The 22,661-nt window shown below is 41.7% G+C and overlaps 1 protein-coding gene across 2 annotated transcripts in view; it reads left to right on the forward strand.

Moving 5' to 3' along the window:
* LOC149155011 (ubiquitin family protein) overlaps positions 1-22,661 on the forward strand; it is a 190,086-nt gene that overhangs the window by 154,884 nt on the left and 12,541 nt on the right. The window contains exon 7 of one of the 2 annotated variants that reach the window (XR_016263238.1): positions 3,134-3,440. The exons of the other annotated variant lie outside the window; for it this stretch is intronic. The gene's annotated coding sequence lies outside the window, so the exon portion shown is untranslated. The remainder of the gene's footprint in view (positions 1-3,133; positions 3,441-22,661) is intronic. 2 annotated transcript variants of the gene reach the window in all.

Raw genomic sequence — 22,661 nt, forward strand, 5'->3', positions numbered from 1 at the left:
TAGCTCTTGTTGTCACCAAGCTCCACCGAGTATGAAGATTTTCCTTTGGATAGAGTTTTGAGTTGCTTGTGATATCCAGTCATGTGCCTTGAAGCTCCACTATCTATTACCCATATGTTCTCATCTTGAAATGTTCTTGTGAGAGCTGAGAACAATCCTTCATTCTTTGAAGATTTGAGATCTTGGGAAGAGAAGAGTTTATTCCATATTGCTTTGAAGTTTTGCTTGATTAGGCTAGCCTTTTCATAATATAGTTGACTTTCTTCATGCCCTGTATGAACCATAGCTCTGATACCATGTTGAAGAATCTAGGGCAATTTAACATTAATGATTCTTCCTTCTATGATAACTGCTTGAGATGTCTTTTGCTTACTTGAGTTAACTTCTTTATGTTAGTGTGTTCTTCAATCATCAAATGGTTATCAAAACAAGAAGACCAACAAAATGCAAGTAATGTAGGCTCCAAGCCAGGGCAAAACCTCTATGTTAGTGTGTTCTTCAATCATCAAATGGTTATCAAAACAAGAAGATCAACAAAATGCAAGTAATGTAGGCTCCAAGCCAGGGCAAAACCTCTCTTCTTGAGAGGAAAACTCTTCAATCTCTTCTTATAGATATTTAATTGACGAATACCAAGACCCTTGACAAAGATAATTGACACAAGATTACCTTCAAGACACTTGTCACTATCTCATGTGCTCTTCGACCTTCATATCACCATCTTCCTTCTTCGCATTGTATCACTTCAGTCCTTCTCCTTCGCGCTGTTATGTCATTGTCACTTGGAGATTTTCGGTCTCCCTTTTCATCGCAGTCCTATACACAGTCCTCGACTTCCACTAATCTCTTCCTTCGGTCCAAGAGAGCCTCTCTGACCTTGGTCTATTGTTCAACGATTAATATAACCCTTAACTGTAACAACATTGTCTTCTGACAGTCTTCGGTCCTTCGCTAATGTGACGATGATAAGACAGACTTAGCTCGTGAACTTCTTGAGATATGTACACACTTCCTTACTGTAATACTCCTTCTCTTCTTCACTGTTGGATCAGAGATGTCTGAGCTTACTTGTCGTTTATGAGGTGACTTGTCGTTTATGAGGTGAGGTCACTCCAGAGTCCATATATATAGTGACTTATGTTTGCAATTTAGGTTGACATGAGATCCTGGAAATAAGCCGACATTTCCTTGAGGACAATACTGTCTTCCTTTTAGCTGACTGCAAGAGGGAAAGTGATAATGTCTTAGAGTGCAATTTTGACATGTGTAACATGATTTCATGACTTCTCTATTATATTTCTGACAAGACAACAAATTCTAAAGACATCAAGAAGAAGTCTTTGACCTTTGAAAAACACTCCTTGCTCATGAAACCCATGATGCAAGGAATACAATATATATATTTGTTTCTTCTTTACATAAAATCATAATTACAAGTCATAATGAAGACCGAACCTATTTACACTTTCTTCAACATTAGGAGGGAGCAAAGGAGTCTCCTTGAATAGGAGCAAGGTTCTATTCTCAAGATTAAGGGAGAATAGGGATGTCCTCTCGATTTGAGAGGGAGCGATGTTGGACATCACATGTGCATTCTCCTCTTCATGTGATGAAGAGATAATGGCGAAGGATTGGATAAGTCTTTGTGGCTTCCTTGAGGATATAAAATCCAAGAAATAAAAGGTACCGAAACTCTTTGCGGATGGGACAGGTATCCAAGAGAAGAGTGGTTGAAGAGGACCGATATTCTTTGAGGACTCATGATTAGAGATCCAAGGTAAGAATAGCCCTAAAAGGACATACCTTGTAGTCATCTAGATGGGTATGCACCTTGTAGAGGTAGTGCAGTATCATATGTCAAGCCTCCTAGCATAATGCTCTTGATTAAAGTAGAGCTTGTCTAGTTAAGCCTCAGGGACAATGCTGGTCACAATGATGATTCTTACATTATGGCTTATTAATTCGACTCTTCTTTTGAGAACTCTTCAGTTTGAGATATGTTGTACTCGTTGTACAATTATGAATACCTCCCTAGTTAAGAGGGAGTGTTGAAAATGTAACTAGTTTCGGTCTTCATAACTGTTGTACTCATTTCAATATGTATCCTATGTAACAAACAAAAAAAGAAAATAAAAAGTTATTATTATTAAAGCATGGGTTTCATGCTCATTATTGATGGTCTTTTAGGTAAAAGCATGTTCTTCATGCTTCTAGGGTTTGTTAGGTCTTAGGATTTATTTCCACAAGTCAAAGGAGTCAACATCATGATTTATTGTGATATGAAATAGAGATTTAGGCCTCTCGGCCCCTCCTCCTTTAGACACCTCGATGAACCATACTACAACCCTCTCTTTGCGAGGTAAACCAGGCGTTTCGGCCACTCTGTTCATGCCCAAAATAGGCCTGCGATATTCCTTCCATAGTCCAGCGAAACCTTAGGAGAACTCAACTACTTTAGTATAGAAAGAGACCTCCTTAAGTGCCTAGCAAACTTGGACAAAGACCTTCCTCTATTGCTACGGCTTCATGAGGTTTCTTCGCTTGGCATCCTAAGATGATGTCCCACTTGGATGGATGATCAAATGAGCCTCATCTCTTCCTTTCTTATAGTATTCTATGAGGGCAACTACTAGCCCTCAAGGGACATGACATAAACCCTAGCCAACTTGAGTTTTCTTCATGAAACCCTAACTAACATTAGGATTTTTTTTTTCATTTGATCTTGCCACAACATCGAACCCTTAGGTGCCCCTCTTGATTTTGATGGTTAAAAAATTATTTGTTCACTTGGTTTCGTGCCCACAACTTTGGGTGCAAAACCCACTTGTTTACATTACCCACAAAACCCTTGAGGGTCAACTTTTCCCAAACCCAGTACCCTACGGTTGTGGAAGTACCTCGCAAGCTACATAAATCAGCAGATGGAGCACTCAACTGCTTGAGTTACCTTCATTTGCCTTTGTTTTCCAAGCCCCGAATCTTACTTTTTTATTTCTTGCTTTGATATGGCTTGTTTAGCAAGTTGTATTGATTTATTAAGTAATAATAATAATATAATTGCCCTTTAATGATGGTTACTTTATCACTTCATCAGAGTCGGAATGTTTTATGAGATTTCCTTTTACTTTGATAGGTGTACCGTGTGATATGGATGGATACTCTCGGGGACGAGTGGCTATATAAGAGGGGGTAGAGCTCAAGCTAAAATTGGCTTTTGCTTGCTTTACATCCCTTGCCATTCTTTTGCATTTTGACATTTGGCTCATGCTTTTTCTTTTCTTACAGTTGCATCAACCTCAGGTATATTCAACCCCTTCTTCTCATAGGACAAGGCCAACAAGGAACCAATACGAGCAACTGACAACAACTAATCAAAAGGTGGGACAACAGACAATTGGGAATGATCACAAGAATACGTATGAATAACATGGAGCACTACTGTAAGATTCCTCTTTGGAAAATGTCTGAGTTTTAGTTTGTTTTCAGTGTGGTATGTCCTCAATCAAATGGGGTTTCTCTGATGTAGGTGAGTTTTATGAATCTATTCTGTTCATACTGTTTTAAAAAATTCCCATAAGCCACAACAGTCTCCAAACAAATAGTTTTGTGAACTCATTCATAATGTCAGGAATTTAATACACTGAAAAATAGACAAGAGAAGCTACAGGAAGGCGTTTTTTTTTATTTAACAGTTTGAATATACAGAGGACAAACTTGAAAGGTAAAACCTGGTTATGAGGAAATCACTTAGAATAAATTCAGGCAGGGACTCTCAGACTCCGAAACGCTGGCCCAACACTGCCTCAGGATATAAACTTCCCATGAAACAGAGGTACAGGCTCCCTACTTGCAACGACCATGCATCACCAGCAGACCATATCATCAACTGTCATTAAGGTATACACTGCCATTAAAGTGAGTCTCCAACACGATGGAACACCAGTAATAAACCTCGGATCTTAACCAAATACATAGCAAAGTGTACAATGCTGGCCTCCTAGACTTATATCAGTCAACAATATACTATTTTGTGGCCCCCACAGTGTAAGAATAATCTCCCCGCATTAGTGTAATCACAACCACATTCCATAGAGGTGATACATTTGACCAAAGTCCCAGTTGATTCTCTGGGCTTGCCCCAAATCTGATTATTTGGCATCCACACACCAAGAGTAGGCCCCACGTCCAGCAGAAGAGTGTACGACCTGGGTATGACAGAGAATGGGTCCCAGAAATAGCACGTTCAGCTTAGTCTCCTACATGAAGTCCATAAAATACAGGAAACTTGTTCAACAGTTGAAATAGCTCGTGGTTTTGTCCAGGTGCTCGAGTTGCTCTTCCCAAGAGGAAATTCGAGCCATTTCCCTTCACAATTTAATGACCATGCTGACAGTAATGCTCCCCGGACTCAAACTTGACCTCTGTTTGCTCTTGAATTCGATTTCCAAGGCTCCAAAACGGAGCTTGTTCTCTCAGACTGTAATGAAGCTTACCTACCTGCAAAATGATATAGAGAATATCCAATAAGTTCTTAAAATCAACTGATAACACATGAGTACTTCATTTTTTTTTTTTTTGTAAATTTTGTTCCCCATTGAAGCTCAATGTTGAAATTTGAGTCATTTTACTCTCAAACCCAAACTAGGGTGTCTAGTTTCAACACCAAAGTTTGCTATGACTGCTAGGGTTTCAAAACCCTAAACTTCTCCTTCAAACTCTTTCCAAGATGCCTTTCACCAAAACTCCCCAATGCACAAATGAGGAGAGTCTCCTCATTTTCCTTCTTTTATGAGTTTAGGGTTGCCTTTTCACCTTCCCTTTTTATTAAATCAACTTTTATAAAGTCACTTTATGATATTTCACTTTTATAAGTTAAAGTGAGTTTCACTTGCCTAGGGAGTATCACCCTTTCTCCTTTTTGGACTTTATAATGTTTTCCTTAGGCAATTTAAGTCCCCTTTATTAAATATTTCCTCGCTTTAGCCTATGGAAACCACTTTAGGCTAGTGGACTTCGTCATAAGCTTCCTAAGTGGTCGGGGACATTACAATCCTCCTCGCCCAAGATTGCTTGTCCTCAAGCAATTTCAATTCTGGATGTTTGAGCACTTGTTCACCCTACCAGGTTGAATCTTGTACTGGTAAATCTTTCCACTTTATCAAGAACTCCTTGATTGTTCTGTTCCGTAGCTTCCTCTCTCGTGTATCTAGGATCTTTTCAAGAACCAAGACCAATTCTCCTTCCTCATCCAACGGTGGAAGTTCTGTGGAAACAACAACGTGCTGCCCCAAGGCCTTTTTAAGGCACGAGACATGAAAGACGTGAATTTTACATCCTTCTGGAAGCTCAAGTTCATAGGCCACTTCTCCTACTCGTCTCAAAATCTTGAATGGCCCGTAGAACCTAGGTTTCAACTTTTCCGCCCCTTTGGTTTTCAATGATGACTATCTGTGGGGCTGAAGACGGAGGTATACCATATCTCCCACTTCAAAGTTGCGCTCCACCATATGCCTGTCTGCATACAATTTCTATTGATTTTGAGCTATATGTAGATTGTCCTTGAGGACTTTTAAAATGTCTTGGCTCTCCTAGATCCAATCTTTGGCCAGTGGTGCCCAACTGTCCCCAAATATCCTGTTTGCAAAAGTTGGGGTGTCATATCCATATAATGCTTTGAAGGGAGTCATGCCAATGGACATGTGGAAAGTGGTATTGTAGCAATGTTCTCCCAGATGCAACCACTTCACCCATGTCTTTTGTTGGTCGGTCACGTAATTTTTGAGATAGCCTTCCAACCACTTGTTGACTATCTCTGTCTGCCCGTTAGTCTGTGTGTGGTAGCTAGTGCTCAAAGTTAGCTTAGTCCCCACAAGTTTGAAAAGATCTTGTCAGAAGATGCCCATAAACCTGTTATCTCTATCACTGGCAATGGTTTTCAGCAACCCATGCAATCTGAAGACCTCCTTGAAGAATAACTCGACCACCTTTGAAGCTGAATATTTTGGCAATATGGCAAAAAAGGGGCAAATTTTGTGAGCTGATCTACCACCAGATATATGCAATCCTTGCACTGTACTAGAGATAAGCAGTGATAAAGTCCATGGAAATGCTCTCCCACTTCTGCTCCAGGATGGGGAGGGGCTGCAACAAACCTGTTGTATGGGTGTGCTTTGTCTTGTTTTACTGGCAAGCATTACACTCCTTCACAAATTTTAACACATCCATCTTGAGGCCTTTCCAGGTGAACCTCTCCCTAATTTTCCTGTTGGTCTTTAGATATCTCAGATGTCCTGCCAATGGTGAGCTATGAGTTGCCTACATGATTCTCTCTGAGTTTCAATTCCGGCACAAGATAAATCCAGTCCTTATAGTAAATAATGTCATTCATAACCTGATACCTAGGCTTTAGAAAATGCGTGTTCCAAGAGCTAAGCTGTGCGGGTAAAAAGGAGAGGAGGTTTTTGATATCGACATCACAGTTCAATCCTTCCAGAACCTCACAAGCAAATTTATTCGTTGAATATTCTACTAGCAACAATGACTTACGATCTTTAGTCATCTCTATGAGTGAGAAAGTGGGTGGCATTCTCGATAGGGCATCAACCACTATGTTATTCTTGCCCTTGACGTACTCTATCTCAAAGTCGTAAGCCTGCAACTTACTTATCCACTTTTGCTGCCTCTCACTCAATTCTTTTTGCCCCATGATGTACTTTAGGTTGTTATGGTTTGTTTTTATCTTAAATCTACTCCCCACCAGATACTGCTTGAATTTGGCCAATGCATGCATTATGGCCAACATTTCCTTGTCATATATCAAATAGTGCAACTCATAATCTCTAAGATTGCGACTTTCGAATGCTATGGGGTGCTGATTCTGCATAAGAACTGCTCCTATTCTTGTCCCTGAAGCGTCGCATTCCAGCACGAATGGCTAGGTGAAATCAGGTAAAGCAAGCACAGGGAAAGTGCTCATCACCTCCTTCATCCTCTTGAATGTTTCCAGTGCTTTCTCCGACCAGCTGAAGTCTCCCTTTTTATTGAGATCTGTAAGAGGAGCTATTAACTTTGAAAACCCCTTTACAAATTTCTTGTAGTAAGTGCAAAGACCAAGGAAGCTCTTCAGCTTTGTGACATTCTTCAGGGTGAGCCAGTCGATGATTGCCCGAATTTTTCTTGATGCACCCGCACCCCTTGATGACCAATCACATGCCCGAGATAGAGCATCTCTATCATGCCAAATTCACACTTGGACTCCTTTGCATATAATTCCTTTTATTCCAGAATTACCAACACCTCGTCCAAGTGCCTCAAGTGGTTACCGTAGACCTTTATGTCATCGAAGAAGACCAACAAGTACTTCCACAATTGCTTATTGAATACATGGTTCATACAGGAATGGAAAGTTGCGGGAGTGTTGGTTAGCCCAAATGGCATAATAAAAAACTCATAGTGCCCATAGTGGCACCTGAACGCTGTCTTCGGGATGTCTTGCTCCTAATCCTGGATTTGATGATAGCCAGGACGAAGATCAATCTTCGAAAAGTATTTGGCCCCTTTCAATTCATCTATCAACTCATCGACCCTTGGAATAGGATATCGGTTCTTGATTGTTTTCTTGTTGAGAGCTTCTTAGTCTAACACATTTGTAAGGTGTCATCCTTCTTCTTATCCATAACTACCGAAGAAGTGAACAAACTAGAGCTCGATCGAATATGACCCAACCTCAATAAATCATTTATTTATTTTTCTAACTCATCTTTATAAATCTTGGGATGTCGATAAGGAGTGGTTATTACTGCCTGCACACCCTCCTTAAGTTCTATGACATGTTCAAAGCCCTTGTCTGGTGGCTTGCCTGGAGGAATATCAACAAAAACTTTATGATGTTTACGAAGTAATACCTGAATATCGGCTGAGTCTTGCTGCGGTTGCTCTGGCTGCCTGGTATCTATAATAAGGCACTCTACTGCCCACTCGATATCACCTCGCCTCGAAACTTCCTCCATGTGGTTGGATGATACAAGCTTTGGTGGGTATTTATGCATAGCTCTTAAAACTACCCTCCTACCATCTACTGGGTCGTTGAACTCCATTTCCATGTTCTACTTCCCGATGTAGTAAAGCCACTGACATCTCAACACCACATTAGCATTCAATACATGCACCACAAAGAAGTCCTCTGTCATTGTATAGTTCCCCATAGTGAGCTGTAGCTTGGGAATGTACCTGTTGCAGTCCATCTGATGTTTCCCTGGAATGACTACTGTAAAGCCATCGAACTCCTCAGCAAGAGTTCCTCTCCTTTCCACCAACTTTGCATCTATGAAGTTCTGAGAAGCTCCACTGTCAACCAGTACTGTCACCTTGTGCCCATCTATGACCCCTCTAACTCCGAAAGTGTGATATCTAGGGAATCCTGACATAGAGGCCAAAGTAGGAGCTCTGCCCTCTGCATGCAAGGACTCACCTCCAATAGTCTGGTGCATCTGCCCTTGTACGACTGTACCGATCCCTGTACCTATCCCTGTACTTGCTCCTCACCCCCATCATCACTGTCACTCTTGAAGTACACCTCAATGTAGCGAGCCTTGTCCAGTTTGTCTTTGCCAACACAATTGTGTCTTGGTGTCCATGGCTCCTGACAGCTGAAACACAGTTTCTTTTCCTCAGCTCTTTTTGGGTCTCCTCATCCATCTTTGGTTTCCCGGTCCACTCCTGAAAGGGCTTGACCTCTTTACCCTTCCGAGGAAAAGAAGGTTTAGGAGTGGATTTATTTTTGGAAGCGACATCTTGTAAGTCCCTGATTTTATTGATTGTCGTACGAAGTGTGGTGGGTTCAAAAATCTTGACTCATCCATGTAGAGGTTCTGCCAACCCCTCTATGAATAGCATCGCCAATCTGGCCTTTGAGCTATGTTACCAGAAACGAGAAACGGGAAACGAAACGAGAAACTAAAACGATACGAGAAACGGAGTTTGGAAGTTTCGCACTCAAAAAACGAGGAAAGAGAAAATGAAAATAAAAATAAAAAATACAACTTTATTTTCAATTTTCAATATAGTTTCAACTAAATTTCCAGCCCAAATTTTATTAAAAACCTAAATAATTTAAATAAGAAACTGATGCTTAGCAAATTGACTATTAAATGGATACATTCTTATGCGTCCTAATCAATTAAGTGTATACATTTTTATGCATTTTGGGCATTCAACTAATTATTGTTTCCTTAAAAAAAATTCCAAATAATTAGATATATATATATATATATATATATATAAACAATAAATAGAATTTGCAATTAAATGTGAATTTCTTGAGCCACATATAGAATAGTGTTTAAACTATGAATTTTAACAATATATATGTTAAAAGGAAAACAAATCAACTAAAAAAGGGACAATAGTACAGAAATGATCAACTTTCTATATACTTGGCATAAGCCTCCAGGTTATTGAATAAATACATGAGTGAAATCTACAATAAAGAGTGAAAATACAGGGCTGAGAATAACATGCAAAAGAGCAAACTACCACCTATAAAAGATTTCCCATAAAACATATGCACCCGTTAGCTAAAATAACCGTAGAAAATGACGTTTCCGTCTGGTTTCCATTTCTTACACGTTTTTTACGGGGAACGGTGGCAACCGTGCCGTTTCTGGTAACATAGCCTTTGAGATATCTGTGACCATGACCGCCAACCTCCAAAACTCTACAATATAAGCCTCCAAACTACCTATCTACTTGAGCTGTGCCAACTCTCTAAAATGAATCTTCGGATCTTTCCTGTCAAAGCACTCAATAAGCCTCTGAGTGAACTCTGTGTATGAGGTGATGCTGCCATGCCCCAATGTCACCAACCCATGGTACCACCACTCATGGGCCTCACCATCCAAGTGTAGGGTGGCCAATTTGATAGCCTCCTCTGTCATATGATGCAGCTGAAAATAAGTGTTCAATTTTTGTACCCATGATTGAGCTGAACATTTGGACGACCCATCAAAATAGGGGATGGTCACCTTCCCCAAAGTTTTCTGCAACTCCTAATTCTGCCTTGGAAACTTCTGAGATGGTTTGGGCTTGCTCTTCAACTGAAGGTGGCAGAAATCAATGAAGCTTATAATGGTGCTGAAATCCCATCTAGTGCTTGGTACTGCTCCATGTAATCTGCATAAGGGATTCCAAAACCAGCCTACTCTGTTAAGCCCTTTGCAATCTCTTGTACAGATTGAAGCATATTGGGATTGGCCATTTTACTAGCAGTGCACGATTGGTTCTGCACACGAGTACGGGCCTGACTGCCTTCAACACTGTTGGACCCTTCCCCATTCAGTGGTTCCTTCCTAGTGGAGACTCTTGTGTTTGACATACCTTTCATCAAGTCTACCATCTCCTTTTGGCCCCTTGCTAAGTCATTTATTGCATTTAGTAGACTGTTAAAGGCTTGTTCTGCCTTGTCAGCCATATCAGGCTCTTCAATCTTAGGTGTTCCCTCTATCTCTTTCCCCTTTTCTGGTGTCTCCTCACTCTCCGTGTCTGGAATATCTTCTTCAGTAAGGGGAGTTGGTTCTCTGTAAGTGTACCTCCTATATGTTATCCCTGTATAAGGGTTTTCCTCTGTCATGAAATTTCTAGCAGACTACCCTCAAACCATAATAGTCACTTGAAAACCCACAGGCTGAGCCAAGACTAAGGCTCTGATACCACTGTAAGATTTCTCTTTGGCAAATGTCTAAGTTTTAGTTTGTTTTCAATATGATATGTCCTCAATCAAATGGGGTTTCTTTGATGTAGGTGAGTTTTATGAATCTATTCTATTCATACTGTTTTAAAAAATTCCCATAAGCCACAATAGTCTCCAAAGAAATAGATTTGTAAACTCATTCATAATCTCAAAACTGTAATACACTGAAAAATAGACGAGAAGCTACAGAAAGGCGTTTTTTATTCAACAATTTGAATATACAGAGGACAAACTTCAAAGATAAAACCTAGTGATGAGGAAATCACTGAGAATAAATTCAAGAAGGGACTCTCAGACTCCAGAATGCTGGTCCAACACTGACTTAGGATATAAACTGGCCATGAAACAGATGTACAGGCTCCCTACGTGCAACGACCACGCATCCCTACTTGCAACGACCACACATCACCATCAGACCATATCATTAACTGTTATAAAGGTATATGCTACCGTTAAGGTGAGTCTCCAGCACGTTGGGACACTAGTAATAAACCTCCTCTTAACCAAATACATGACAAAGCGTACAGTGCTGGCCTCCTAGACTCATATTAGTCGACAATATACTATTTTGTGGCCCCCACAATGTAAGAATAATTTCCACGCATTAGTGTAATCAGAACCGCATTCCACAAAGGTAATATGTCTGACCAAAGTCCCAATTGATTCTCACGAACTTGCCCCAAATCTGATTATTTGGCATCCACGCACCAAGAGTAGGCCCCAAGTCCAACGGAAGAGTGTACAACCTGGGTATATACATAGGATGGGTCCCACAAATAGCACGTTCAACTCAGTCTCCTACACGCAGTCCATAACATATAGGAAACTCATTCAGCAGTTGAAATAGCTTGTGGTTTTGGGCAGGTGCTCGAGCTGCTCTTCCCATGAGGAAAATCGAGCCATTTCTCTTCACAATTTATTGACCATGCTGACAATAATGCTCCCCGGACTCAAACTCGACCTTTGTTTGTTCTTGAATTCGATTTCCAAGGCTCCAAAACTGAGCTTGTTCTCTCAGACTGTAATGACGCTTCCCTACCTGCAAAATGATATAGAGAATATCCAATAAGCTCTCAAAATCAACTGATAACATATGAATACTTCAATTTTTATCATAAATCTTGTTCTTCATTGAAGCTTATCGGTGAAATTTGAGTGATTCCACTCTCAAACCCAAAATAGGGTGTCTAATTTCAACACCGAAGTCTACTATGGCGGTTAGTGTTTCAAAACCCTAAGCTTTTTCTTCAAACTCTCTCCAAAACTCCCCAATGCACGAACGAAGAGAGTCTCCTCATTTTCCTTCTTTTATGAGTTTAGGGTAGCCTTTTCACCTTCCCTTTTTATTTAATCAATTTTTATAAAGTCACTTTATGATATTTCATTTTTACAAGTTAAAGTGACTTTCACTTGCCTAGGAAATATCAACCTTTCTCCTTTTTGGACTTTATAATGTTTTCCTTAGGCAATTTAAGTCCCCTTTATTAAATATTTCCCCGCTTTAGCCTATGGGAACCACTTTAGGCTAGTGGACTCCGTCATAAGCTTCCTAAGTGGTTGGGGACATTACAACTACCACTATCAGAGCCTCCTATTTGTGCCTCTCCTAGACATTGAAGAAAAGACCCTAAGGTCGGACACACTAGACTAGGGACATATGATAACCACCAAGGTGAAGTACGGGAACAAGTACACAACCAATAACGGTCTATTATCCAATTTCAACTTGTGATCCATACTAGAATACATTAAACATTAAATCAAACATTTGAATGCAAAAATGGTTAAAGCACCTCACAGTAGATGACCCACCTTCATCAGACGAGTAGGCTAGATCGAAACATTAAATGACCCACCATAGCTAGAGGTTGTACTGCACGAAGATGAGATCGTTTATTTATTTTTTGTTCCAAATAATTTTTGTTTTTTGCATGAACGCACTCAAAGTCAGAAAAATTGCACTCACACCCACAAGCATTGCAAGTTTGACTCATGAATTTTTCTAACTTTTGCAATTGAGAATATTGGCTACCAAGTGACTACCACCAATGTGTTGTAAAGACACACTTAGTTCAACAAATTAGATTGTGACTTTGGCTAAAGATTCAGGTATTTAAAATTTAAACCACTGAACTTAAAAAAACTTCGGAATTTCTTACTTGATTGGTCCACATCTCTTGAAAATTTCGATCTTTTGCTAGTTTTTCCAAATGTATGCATTGCTCTAGTGAAAACACTGATCTGTGGATGTACTTCTATCTGCTCAGTCTCATCAGGGATCATATTTTCCGAGCACTCGTACAATCCATCTTTGATCTCTCTAGTTTCATTTGTTGATTTGGGATAACATCGGATGTGCTCCAGCCACCGAAATTTGGTGGAGAGGTTGGGGCACATGAGATCTCCAATACCCAGAAACGGTTTGGGCGGATTCTAAATAGATCAAGAGATATTAAAATAATTAATATTTTTAATGGAGTCCCTAAGTCTAAACTTAGGGAAAATAAAATATTAATGTGAATTAATATGAATCTGTGCTAGAATGGTCCAAAAGACATGGATCAAGCTAGATCTAATCTTAGCCATTGATTAGGGAATTAATCTCGGCCGTTGAGATGTCAACAAAAAAAGTATAAGAGGAGGCTTGAGGGTCACTTGGAGAAGACACCAGAGTGATTAGTCATTCTATTCTCTAGAGCAAGGTTTGCTAAGAGAGATAGAATCAGTGATCGGGAGAGCAGCTGAGGGGCATTGGGTACAAAGAAGGCAGAGATTGTGCCGGGAGAGCAGCGCAACAACCAAGGAGAGTGACGCAGAGCCAGCAAGGGCTCACGCAGGGCCATGCAGAGGTAGCCAAGTGCTGCGCAAAGCACCAGAGAGGCCAGCATGTCTGACGCAAAGGCCTAGAAAGCTGATGCAGGGCCAGCGTGAGACAGAGAGGCGATGACGCAGTCCAGATTGGGCAAACGCTGGGGTTGCAGAGCAGTTTTGTGTTGAGAAGCTGCCGGAAGGATTTTCCGGGGTTTTAGCCAGGAGATTTCTCTCAAACTGTAAGGTATAACTGCTATGGAAATTCTCTGTTGGGTAGGCCAGTTTCGGCACCTAGATTGTACTCTGATATTGCTTAATAAGAAAACCCTTAGATCGCTGCACCGATTTTCCCAAATTGGGTTTTTTAGGGGACATTGGTCCAAAAAATAATGGTGTCACGTGGTGTGTTTGTTCTTGTTTCTTTTAGTTGCTGATCTGTAATATGTTGAGCATGCACTGGTGTTTATTTTCAGTATTTACTTTGTAAATAACTTGTTAAAGAAAAATAACAAGTAGGTAGGAATAAATTAGAAAAAGTGCATGAAGGGTTTCTAAACTAAGTAAACTTAGAAACTTCAACATGGTATCAGAGGGTGATTGCAGATCACAGGAGGACTAAAAAACATCATCCGAGCAGAGCAATAGCAGCGGAATACAGCTATCTCAAGGTGATAGAAGCTGTTTCTAGTAGCACAGAAGCCAAGAAGTGTGACGTAGAGCCAACCAGAGCCACGCAGAAGAAGCCGGGAGTTGCACAAGGCCTCAGAGAGGCCAGTGTTGCTGCCGCAGAGGGCCAGAGGGCTGACGCAAAGCCATCTGGGGTGACGCAGAGCCAGCATGAGGCAGAGAGGGGTTGACGCAGTTCACAGAGAGGCAGTTCCTGGAGTATAGAAGGCTGCAGAAATATTGCAGAGTGGAGCTGGTGAGGTACTGTAGTCAGAACCATACCTGACAGAGCAGGGCTAGAGGAGTTGTTACCGAGGGTTTCTAGCCGAGGACCCTGGATCAGCTGTGCAGTTGCAGAAGAAGATCAGAGTAGGGGGCATCTCGACAAGCGGCAGAAGGATTTCCAGGAGGGAAATCAGGACTCAGAGGGAGTCCAGAAGAGAACTTCTAGACGGGAAGTAGAGACTCAGAGGAGTTGAACAGAGAACTTACAGGAGGGAGGTAGAGGAGCGTCATGGCACTACACAGAGTAAAAGACTAGGATAGACTGGACGGAGCATCGAACTTAGCAGTTTGGAAGGCTAGAATCTTATCAGTGCTTGATAGGAATCGTGTCAAGAACTTCGCCTTGAAGGTTATAGCTATCCCAGTCGACCCCAATGGTAACGACAAGAACGGAGAGGCAATGACGAGGGTTAAGGATCATGTGGTACCACATATAGCCGAGAAGGAAACAACAGTTGAGATGTGGGAGGCCCTCAAGAACCTGTACCAGCATACTTTTGTGCAGAGAAGAATGCTGCTCGAGAACTAGATGAGGTCGTATCAGATGAAGAAGGGTCAATCGATTGACACCTTCCTCGGAGGATTGAATGAGATCTGAGACCAGTTGACTGCTATAGGAGCGACACCGGATCAGGAGCTTATGGTGAGGACAACCTTGAATGCTGTCTTAGAAGGTTGGGAAGTGTTTGTCCAGAGTATCCTGGGCAGAGCCACTCTCCCACCTTGGGACGAGATGTGGGCAGCTCTTCGCCAGGAAGAGATCGGATGATAATCGAAGACAAGTAGCAGCAGCAAAGGGGTCAAGGTCAAGCAGGAGGAGGAGGATGTGGCCCTAACATCTGAGGGAAAGTAGGAGAAGCAAAAGAAAAAAGATCTCTCCAAGATCAAGTGCTTCCACTGTGGGGAGATGGGTCATTATGCGACCCAGTGCCCAAGGAAGAAGAGTAAGGGAGAGTCTTCTGAGACTAAGGTAGTGCCAACACGGGCAGAGAAGGAAGTTTTGACAGACGATGACTGTACCATGAGTGCACACACGCCACTTGAACGGAAGTGGGGAGACATCGAGCTGTAGTTAGGCAGACTACAGGCGATGAGGGGCAGGATCCTTGAGGTACCTAGCCTCTTGGATTAGACCTTGCTACGGGAACCCCGACGAGGAGTAGCAGGATTGGTTGAGTGGGTAGAGACGGATGCAGATGGAGCGACAGAGAGAGCTACAGTGCAGGAGTCCCGAGACAATGTAGAGCTAGCAGGCTGCAGCAGTGCGAGAGGCACAGGAGTGTTGCACCAGTGCAGGAAGGCACAGAGAGGTGTGCAACGGTGTGAGATGCAAGGAGTTGTTGCGGCAACGTAGAGGTCAGAGAGGGAGCACTTGTCAGCGGCAGAGGGAGCTTCAACATTAGAGGGTGTTTCTAGTCCAACAGGGAGGTCAGTTGGGACATCAATTACTTAGTTCTCAGTAACTGAGTTGCAGTGCAGCAGTGGGCAGCACGATGCAACATGATGAGAGGAGGTGCAGTGCGGATGCAGTGCTGGGAGAAAGGACCAGTAGCAACACAGATGCAGAGGGAGCTGTCGTACAGATGCAACAGTGGCAGTGGTAGAACCATGGGCAGCAGTACAGGGGGCAGCAGTGCAGAGGATGTTGGGCAGGAAGGCCTAGCATCAGCACAGGTACTGATGCCAGATGATCAGAGTAATACTTAGTGAGGAGTATTGCTAGATCACAGTTCTCGCTAAGAGGGAGTGTTGATTTGGGGTAACATCGGATGTGCTCTAGCCACAAAATTTGGTGGGGAGGTTGGGCCACATGAGATCTCCAATACCCATAAAGGGTTTGGGCAGATTCTAAACAGATCAGGAGATATTAAAATAATTACTATTTTTAATGGAGTCCCTAAGTCTAAACTTAGGGAAAATAAAATATTAATGTGTATTAATATGAATCTGTGTTAGAATGGTCCAAAAGACATGGATCAAGCCAGATCTAATCTTAGCCGTTGATTAGGGACTTAATCTCGGCCGTTGAGATGTCAACAGGAAAAGTATAAGAGGAGGCTTGAGGGTCACTTGGAGAAGACACCAGAGTGATTAGTCATTATATTCTCTAGAGCGGGGTTTGTTAAGAGAGATAGAATCAGTGATCAGGAGAGCAGCTAAGGGGCATTGAGTACAGAGAAACAAAGAAGGCTGAGATTGTGCCAGGAGAGCAGCGTAGCAGCCAAGGAGAGTGATGCAGAGCCAACAAAGGCTCACGCAGTGCCACACAGAGCTAGCAGGTGCTACGCAGAGCACCAGAGAGCCCAGCGTGTCTGATGTAGAGGCCCAGAAAGATGCAGGGCCTCCTGGGGCAGACACAGGGCTAGCGTGGGACAGAGAGGGGCTGACATAGTCCAGATTGGGCAGACGCTGGGGTTGCAGAGCAGTTTGGTGCGAGGAGCTGTCGGAAGGATTTTCTGGGGTTTCAGCCATGAGATTTCTCTAAAACTGTGAGGTATAGCTGCGAAGGAAATTCTCTGTTGGGTAGGCCAGTGTCAACACCCAGATTGTACTCTGATATTGCTTAATAAGAAAACCCTCAGATCGTTGCACCGATTTTCCCTCATTGGGTTTTTCCAGGGACATTGGTCCAAAAAATAATGGTGTCATGTGGTGTGTTTGTTCTTGTTTCTTTTGGTCGTTGATCTGTAATATGTTGAGCATGCACTGGTTTTTATTTTCAGTATTTACTTTGTAAATAACTTGTTAAAGAAAAATAACAAGTAGGTGGGAATAAATCAGAAAAAGTGCATGAAGGGTTTCTAAACTAAGTAAACTTAAAAACTTCAACATCATCTTCTCGTAACCAAGCTTTGTAACGATAACTTGGTTTTAAGAATTAACTAGCTAATTGTATAGGGTGATCGAGTTGACTTTTACATCTATTATCAATGATCTACAAGATAGGTCCATACTTAGATATTCTATTCATGTAGGCTTCTTTATTTGCTCATTTGCCTAATCCATAGCCTCATAGATGTAACCCATATCCATTTTTCCCCATCCACCAACTACAACATGAACACCTTAACAAGGCGATCTCCAATTTTGACAACCTTTGTTGCTTTTTTCGAAGGGTGTTCTCAATAACTTTCTTAAATCTTTCTGGTGTCTTTTCCATTTTGTTTGTGAGCCCATTGCAATCCCTTAGATTCATCACTTGAAGCCGTTTTTTTCAAGTTCTGTACTTTAGAAGGGAGAGATTGCAATATGAGGAAGTGTGTTGCAACTTTTTTAATGGTAGGCGTAGCAAGGTTCTTGCCCCTGATGTTTTTCCCCATTAGGCTCAATACCCATGAGTTGTTGTAGATGTATTTTGTGATACATTTGGCATGCTCTACAATATTCTTTATCCTCAAGCATGAGGTTTATGCACTGTGCCACAACTGGTGTCCAAAATATGGTCTTGTATTTGGCCTTAAGCATTTTACCAACAAGAACTTAGAGGCATTATCTATGATGATCTAAACAACATTTGTCTTTGCCACTAACATAAGAAATGTTGGGTTGCATCTTTCTCTTTGTTAAATGCATCAACCAATTTCAAAAACATGGTTCCTTGAGTGCAATAGACAAGGGAATTTGTGATTGTAGGATTCTTTTTATTAGTCCATCCATCTGAAATGATGGTACAACCTGTTTGGTCCATGGATCTTTAAAAGTATTCATCTATTGATGAAATTTGTTTTTGCAAAAGCTATCCCTTCAAGTCATGCATACAAGGACCTTTGAAGCCCTTTTTGGTAGCAATAACACAATCCCACATAGGTTGGTGATAAGGTGAACAAAAAGCATTGAAGGGGATATTTGTGTCATACCACCATCTAGCTATGTATTCAAAAACAACATCATCATATAGCTTCTTCCAATTGTTATATAAGGTGGGCTAAGTTTGATTTGGTTGAGAGGCATAGTAGAGGGGAGGGAAGATGTAAACTAACTTTGAATGTTCTTCTTCTTGGAGGTTGGCTTTTAGGAGGGAACGGACATAATGAAAAGGGTCCCTAACTTTGGTAGAAGAAATGGAGGAAGAGCCTTCAAATTCAAGACTAGGATTTGCTTTCATTGTGGCAAGTTGTCTCTTCCTCCCTATTTGAACATTTATCTCCATTAGCCTATCCTTGTCTCCTCCAAATTTCTTGAAGTGATTTTGCAATTCCACTCGAATATGTCCATTCTCCTCTAATGGTGCTTGGCATGGAACAACTTGGCCCCTTATACTAGCCAAGTGTTGTTTCAACCTATGAATCCGTCCCTCTTCTCTTTATGTGTTTCTTGTAATATTTACAATACATATCATCAACAAGATTAGGATGGATCTATGTAGGGTCTTTGACTCTCGGGGTCATGTTATTTAAATGGAAAGAAATATGCAAATTCAGATATGCAACATTGAAAACCCTAGCTTAATATGCAAAGTTCAAAGTTCAAACTATTAGAAGGTTGAAACTTGAAAGTACAAAACTTTAAATACAGATTTCAGATTTGCAATTTAATGAGAAAAAAAAAATAGGGGCAGGTTTAACTGTTAACATACCTAGGAATGAGAAGAATGCATAGTGGGCACAAGAATCTGGGCCACAATGCTTATAGCAATTTACTTCAATTTTTCCATATTAGCTCAATATCAATTCCAGATTAGCAATCACATCAGCGTGATAGTAAAGCGCAGACAGAACATAAACATAAATATTAGAAAACAAGCCAAGACAAGAGGACACAAGATGTGGCGCCAGCGAGGGACAAACGCCAATGTGGGGAAATCCTTGATGAATGCTTCTTATATTCTTCAATAGTTCAGCAGAGAGAGAGAGTACAAATACATAAATCTGAGATTTTATGACAGCAGTAGCAAGATCATCATTCCACTAATGATGACAGTTCTGACATGCAATCCTGAATTGCTATGACAGTCTTCAACCAATGATAGTACTTGTAGCATGTTCCTTGACAGTGAAAAGCTGCTGATCTGATGAGGGCATCTGTGGCTGTACTAATCTTCCTTCACAATCTCCCAACCGTCCAATAGAGCAGCTCTAAGAAACCCTTGCTATGGTCTATGGCCTAGCATATAGCAACACAAAAGTAAATGTCCTTATAACCTATGTCACAGGGTTCGCCGAATTTGAACCTTGAGGTTTAAAATTCGGCGAACCCAAAAAAAAAAAATCAAATTCGTTCAGGTTCGGCGAACCTCAATGAATTTGAACTTGATAGTCGAACCCCAAATTTGAACATAGAGACGAACCTGAAGCCCAATTTTATAATTAAAAAAAAAATTAGGGTTCGAGGTTAGATTTCAGGTGGTTTTTGTCAGTTGTTTTAAGGTTTATGAGAAAAACCATGGGCAACACATGATTTTCTCTTGTTCCGCTTCCCACCAATTAGTTTCCTGCGGTGGACACTGGTTTGGCTTTATTTACCATGGTTGTCAATAGATTTTCACAAGCCAACTTCATTATGAGTGTACTCGCTCTATTGTGCTTAGTGCTTCCGCTGTGTGTTGTATTCTCTGCAATTTCTTGAATTCAATTTCTAGATGCTGCTTGTCCCTGCCACCTGGAGCGTGAAGTTAATAGTGGTCGTGATTTGTGGCTCGTGGGTGCTCACTGCTACTCATAGTTTTATTGATTGATTTTGATTTTTTATTATTTTATGTCATATATATATATATAGTCAAACTTAATGCCGAACCTCATACGAACCTCATCAGAAAATTCGAATTCAAATCGAACTTAATTGTTTCCGAACTCGAATTCGAACCCAAACCATGTGACATAGCTTATAACAGAGATATAATCATCATCGATGCTTCTACAAGGTCTGAGATAAGTTTGAGTGCAGACTCCTTCACCACACAGGTTTACCTTATGACTGTGACTTCCACTTGCAAGCATTCCCATACCTGGAACAACCTTTATCATAGTGCTAACATCTACAGTCAATGAGCTGTCACCTACAACTATCTGACTATGCTTATTATTGATGTGCTGAAGCTTCCTTTGGCTGTGACTTAGCAACCCTTCTAGCTGTGGACTCTTGACAGTTCATAGGTCTTCCATTAGCCTGCGATCAGACCTCCTCACTGTTGCTAAGGCTTCTCCTTTCAACGAATAATGGTTTCTTCTAGGCCTGCGTTTAGGGCAGGTTTAGGACAGCAAATAGGAGCCTCTTCTTAGGCCTCCTTTTGCAACATATAAAACACTCATTGACTGCATCCTAGGGCACCCTTAAGTGCTGCGGTTAGGAGCCTCCTCTAGCTGCTATGAGTCTCCTTAGATAGCGTGTAAGGGTCACCCTTAACTGCAGATTAGATCACCCTTGAGGACTGCGGCTAGGGCAGCATAGAGGCCTCTTGAGACTGTGGATTAGGGGACTGCATCTAGGGCTAGGACATTGGCCAGATCTCTGTGGTTAAGGATCTTCCTTGCTGCGGCTAGGGTAAGGTTAGATCCCTTCCTTTAGGACTGCGTATGGGAGTCTTCTAGGATAGTGGATAAGGTCTCTTCTAGACCTGCGATTAGATCTCTCCTTGCTGCGTTATGGAAGCCTCCTTCACTGCGTTTAAAGCCTCTCCTCCATGACAGTGTTAAGGTCTAGGGCATCTCCTCTAGGACAACGTATCCTCTTTAGATCTCTGCTACCACCAAAACCCAAAGACAAGTGGAGAGAGATCACAAGAGATGAGTGACCAAATGACTTGAAGGCTACCTCTATTTATGGTGCAACGTTGAGGTCAAGTGGGGGTAATTTGGTTACTAGCCGACCTTGACGAATTGTCAGATAACACAAGTAAATTCATATCTCCATGAATACATGTCGGAATCGAATGATCTTTAGATCAATCCTACACTCTCGACGAGAGGAATCCAAAAAAAATATCAGTTGCCATAAATAAGATGACCCACATGGACTTTGGCCCTAGTTTCCAATTTTAACACTTCCTCACAACTAGGGAGAACTCCATCTGCTAATCCATCTGTCAGTCCGTACAATCTCTGCCATCAATGCAGTGCCCTGCACTACTCTGCTGAACTATGAAGAAGAAGAAGTGATCGAGAATGTATCATACCATTCTCTACTGACCTGAAGTCAGTCCCAGATAAAAGAGTGTCTCGTACCACTCTTACTGACCCGAAGTCAGTGCTGATAAAGAGAGTGTGTCATACCACTTTTACTGATCCAAAATCAGTTCCAAATAAAGAGAGTGTCTCATACCACTCTTACTGACCCAAAGTCAGTTCCAATTGACCCCAGATCAGTGTCATCCTAGCATAGGGAGTATGATACTACACGATGCATGCATCAGTAGTGCTATGGTCCCTATCCTCATTTCCCTCCTCATTGGCTAAATGAGAGGTACTTCCCATGAGTGCCAGACTGCATGGGTAAGATGTCTTGGCAGGAGAAGGATGAACCACTCATCCTGCCTACATGTTGCCATGGGGTATCCTAGGGGAAGGCTAAACCACTCACCCTGTACGCAACAAATCTCTAGGGGAAGGCTAAACCACTCACCCTATGACTGTGTCTCTATAGGAGAAGGATGAACCACTCACCCTATGATTGTGTTTCAACAGGAGAAGGATGAACCACTCTTCCTGCCTACATGGCAAACCACTAGGGGAAGGCTGAACCACTCACCCTATGGTTGTGTCTCAGCAGGAGAAGTATGAACCACTCTTCCTGCCTACATGGCAAACCACTGGGGGAAGGTTGAACCACTCACCCTATGGTTGCTCATCGCTCCAAGAAGTGCCCCATGACCCCTGGAGCTCCCAGAGCTCAATATCCATATCAAACAGGATCTTCATGAGAGGGTCTCTCCACGACTCTTAGTCGTACTCGGAAAGTCAAGAATTTGACCTTTCCCAGGGGCTTCATCTAAATATTGGTGACCTGCACATTAGTCCCAAAGTGATGGAGCCCTATTGCACCTTGCTGTACCATATCCCAAATAAAGTGGTACCTGATGTCTGTATGCTTGGAGCGATCATAAAACATGAGATTCCTCAACAATCAAATCCCACACAGGTTGTCACAGAAGATCACGATGGTATCCAGCACATGTCCAAACAGCTCATTGAAGAGCTTCCAACACCAGACAGCTTCA

This window comes from Pinus tabuliformis, chromosome 9, assembly GCF_031772625.1.
Source record: "Pinus tabuliformis cultivar Carrire ecotype Pingquan chromosome 9, CPIR1, whole genome shotgun sequence".
Classification (NCBI taxonomy): Eukaryota; Viridiplantae; Streptophyta; class Pinopsida; order Pinales; family Pinaceae; genus Pinus; species Pinus tabuliformis.